This window comes from Saccostrea echinata, unplaced genomic scaffold, assembly GCF_033153115.1.
Source record: "Saccostrea echinata isolate AGI-Se365-2 ecotype Australia unplaced genomic scaffold, CSIRO_AGI_Sech_v1 ptg000054l, whole genome shotgun sequence".
NCBI lineage: Eukaryota > Metazoa > Mollusca > Bivalvia > Ostreida > Ostreidae > Saccostrea > Saccostrea echinata.
Window position 1 is genome coordinate 37,445,001 of NW_026889803.1, and position 4,941 is coordinate 37,449,941.

Sequence of the window (4,941 nt, forward strand, 5' to 3'; positions counted from 1 at the left end):
TCAAATTAGTCACACTTTGAAAATTATTGTCTCTTTTTGCTAGCATTTTTACATCAGTCTTTTATGTTTTACAAAAGAATAATTTGAATTTATATATATTTTTTTTATATTAGGGTGACGCAAATTATTCCGTTTATAATGGTGCAGCGGTCAAAATTACCCCGTGCGTGGTCGAAGTTACCCACACACATATCTTGTAAATCGAACGCATTTATTTCTTATAATGACAAATAATACATATAAAAACAATGTAATCTGAAAAATAAAAGGTTTTCCGAAGGGAAAAAATCCAGTAAAAGCTGTAGCATAACAGATTATGACATACTTGAACAAATCTTCAGTACAAAATAATATCGGTCGAAACTACACCATCCTACCCTAATAGACATAAATATTTGAGAGTGAGAAAGCCTTGAATTTATCATTCATTGTAAAAAATTACGACGTTTCCGAGGCATTTTCATTGTATTTGGAGGGTGTTGCTAAAACGCGGAACGGAAAACGGAACTGAACGGAAAATCTTATATCAAATTAATTACTTCACGCATATATAAATCAGACAGGAACCAGTATTCTTTATCATACAGTTTATATCTCATTAAAAAAATAACATAACAATGTAATTTATTCATGAAACCCCCTCCCCCTCTAAAAACTACAAGCGGTGGTCAATTTAATACATACACTGTATTAGATACACAGCCCAAGTATCTATCTGAACGCCTCATTCATTACTCGTCCAAATCTGATTTTTAAAGCTTATTCAATAAAGACAAAACTCTCTTTATTTGACCATTTATTATGAAACAGGCAATAGTGTTTTAAAACGGGGGGGGGGGGGGAGAAAGAGAATAATCATGTACGCATTTGTGTTCTATATAGACAATGATCACTGGCATTAAAGAAAGAATAGATGATACGCTTATTACAACTATAGACATGTACGGATCTAGAGGGGGTTCGAAAACACGGACCCCTGTGAAGTTGATGAGAAAAGTACACATAAAACGCTTTTTTTGACTGTTGCCCGCGTGGCGCAGTGGTTAGAGACTTCGCTCTAAAGTCGCGAAGTAAGGAGTTGATCCTAACGTCGCGGGTTCGAATCCCACTGTGGGACGTGGGGACCGGTCCTTCGGTGAGACCGTATAAACCGAGGTCCCGTGTCGCAATAGGTGCTGGCACGAAAAAGATCCCTCACTGCTCAATGGCCCTAAGTGCCGAGTATAGGTCAAAATTTGTAGTTCTCCACCGGCAAGTGGTGGCGTCTCCATATGAGTGAAAAATTCTCGAGAGGGACGTTAAACAATAAACAAACTTTTTTTACTGGGGTGTAACACCCCCCCCCCCCCCGAAGAATATCCTGGATCTAGCTGCGCTATCCGCCGTCAGGCACTTAAAGCGAGGACAACGTAGGCTACATCTATGCATCATTCCCCCTCTCTACCAAATAATATATAAATTACGAAAGTGCATTTTCTGGAAATGTGTGATTTCTCCATCATAACAATTTTAATGTTATTCTGTGCAATCATTATTACACTTATTCATCACGTGTACCATAGGAAAAATTGGAGTACAAGTACCTGTGGAAATTTCTGTTTGATACCCCCCCCCCAAAAAAAATGAAATTGCTTTCTACGGGCTTGACCACAGTTACTTGTGGACTAGACCCCCCCCCCCCCTGATATTCAACCTCGGGGCTTAATGTTGTACATTTTTCCACATATTATACTTTTTGCACTTATTCATCATGTGTACCATATGAAAAAATCGTAAAAACCCCAAAATAATCGTTCCACACAAAAAAATGCCTCACTATTATAGTTAAAAAATTGATTTTTCATATTTCTTGATGAAATCAACTTAACAAAAATCAACACAAAATCAATACGGAATTACATATAACTTGAATTTGTCATTTGAATTTATCGTAAAGCAGAAAATCTGTTCTGCGGGCTTCAAGGCCAGCTCAGAAACCTAAAGATGTCCTCATTTTCCAAGTCCAGTGCAGAACGTAAAATAAATGAAATGAATCACACGATCACTGGGATGAACTCAAAAAAAGAAGACTCTTGAGGAAAAAATATTTTGATTCGACTTATAGACTGAAATAAACTGATATTCTCTTTTTGCCACTCTTTCCTGGTGCCCTGGGACTCTGAATGTAGGATCAGCTTTTTTCACAGGTCCTTTGTTGTACGGATTGTACGGGGGGGGGGGGGGCAGACTTTTCTGAAAATAGTCTTTTGCTGTATAGTTTTAATATGTAAATTTTGATTTAGTTGCTGCTTGTCCCTTCCGCACTCTTTGTTCCTCTACGGTCATACATAGGCAAATCCCAGCAAAAATGTAATGACCCCCCCCCCTTCAACACACACATTTTTTTTTAGTTTTTGAAAATGTGTATTGAGATAGAACTTAAGATTGGAAAACATTTTCTGTATATCTCTACATCGAAAAATATAAAACAAATACTTTTTTTTTATATTTCCTTATGAACACAACATTCTAGTAGATAATTATGCATAACTAATTAAATACTGAATTAAATATCTATCTTTGCAGACAATATGTTCTGTGTTATAGAACATGATGTGAAAGCGTATCGTAATGCATCTTGTAATCCTTTGGATTTTCAGATTTAAGGCCAGTGCGAAAACCCAAAGACGCCGACATTTTTTTTATGCTGCTGTAAACGAAGATCCGGGGCATACACAGTTTTTGTCCTGTCCGATGGTCTATTTGTCTGTTAGCCTGTGTTAGCCTGTTTGTCCTCAAAAATTCAACTTTGCCCATAAAATTTGACTGGTTGGAACTATTGCTTTCATATTTCTAATGTGTATTCCTTGTAACAATGACTTTCTTCAGGTACCAACATATTTGACCTCTTGAACTTGGAGTCTGATCCTCTTTTACAAAATTTTACCAAACTATAACCTTGGCCAAAACTTTTGAACAGTTGGTGCTATGGCTTTTATTCTTCACTTCTATATCCCTTGTGATAAGTCTCCTCCTTGTGTACAAATATGTTTGACCTTGACCTTGGAGTTTGACCGACTTTTAAACAACTTTAGCCTTGACAATAAATTTTGAATGGCTAGTACTAGGGCTTTCATGTTTCGTAGGTGTATTTCTTGTGACAAGGCCTGCCATTGTATACCAACAATTTTGACCATTTTACCTTAACCTTTGAGTATGTCCTACGTTTGAAAAACTTTAACCTTGGTTTTAACTTTTGAACAGTTGGTGCTAAGGCTTTTTTTATACCACATGTGTATTCCTTGTAACAATTAAGACCTTCCCTCGTGTAAAAACGATTATGACCCCTTGACCTTCGGGTTTGACCTTTTAAAGAAATTAACCTTGGCCATAACTTTTAAACTGTTGCTTCTTTGGCTTTCATATATATTTCACTGTATATTCTCTGTTCCAGACCTTTCTTTGGGTGAAAATATTTCTTTTATCTTTTGACCTTGACCATGGTGTTTGATGTACATTTGAGAGACTTTAACTTTCGCCATAAGATGCCATATGGGGGCATCACTGTTTCAAAAACACACCTTGTTCAGTATCCAAATCGGGCATAAAACATTTACAATGAACCTTTAAAGCAGTGAGTTGAACCTAATAAATAACGACTATAGAAAGTATGATAATTTATTTCGATGTATGGCCTAAAAAACGTTTATTATGCCTCTGTGAAACTAGCTTACAAGTGAATAATCACTAGTAAAATAGAATTTGATTGACTGAGAAGGTCACATGTCCACCATGTTTTCCCTGCAACAAAACGTCGTGTTTCACGACTGTGACGTCACAATTAAACCACTGAGGAGTTAGATTGTTTATAGCGACGCTGCTAATTTCGTTCGCGCGGTAACAACAACTAAAAATTCACCAAAAATCACCTTAATTAATGGAATTGCATACAGATAGTAGATTAAACGTTCTTTGTTAAAATTTTTGCACTTTTCAAAATTCGTTTATGGAAATACAGCTAACATACGACGTCATGTGACGTCACAGTCTAGACGTTCCTAATGTCTCGTGCGGTTTGAAGAGGTGGATCTTAAAATTAAGTGAACAATGCACTCGCCCCAATAGTCGCACCGTCAACATGATTGATTGTGTCGATTTATATGTGTAAAAATGCAAAAATCACACAAACTTGTCACGTAGGAACTTACACCTGTTTTATATCGTTCTCATCAAATGCATGTTTGCTTTATTCATTGGATCTCCTTTATAATTCCTGCATTGTGCTTAATTCGATATTATAACCAATTTATTACATAATAGTGAGGGAGACATGAAGATTTCTTCGTCCATGAAAAATCATATATCCCTCGGTCGTTGCCCTCGGGGAGTATGATTTTTCTTGGGCGAAGAAATCTTCATGTTGCCCTCGGGGAATATGATTTTTTTATGGGCGAAGAAATCTTCAGGTCTCCCTCACTATCATGCAATAAATATAAAGTGAGAACTTGTCAAGTCCGAAACATACAAAAGGGTATCGCTGATATCATGCAGAGTGTAACATTGCCCTGATCAGGCCCGTAGGAAGCAAATTCAGTTTCGGGGTGGGGGGGGGGGGGCACAGCCATACATATTCTGTTGACAGTTGAGGGGGCACTACCATAAATTTCCTGACAAACAAAAACAAGGTCATCAACTACCAAAAATTCCTTGACAAAGCAAAAAAGGGGACACAAGCTATAGTATCTATGTTTACTATAGTAATCTATATATCGGCAAAATTATTGGGGGCACGCCCCCCCCCCCCCCCGTTCCTATGGCCATGTTGATTAAATTCAGGGTCACTAAGGAAAGAATGTTTTGACTGGATGAATGGTCTGAAAGAAGATTTGTTAACTTGTCAAGTCGGTAACACATAGATGGGATTTGCTTATAACCAGAGTGTGTCATGGCTTGATGCAAGGT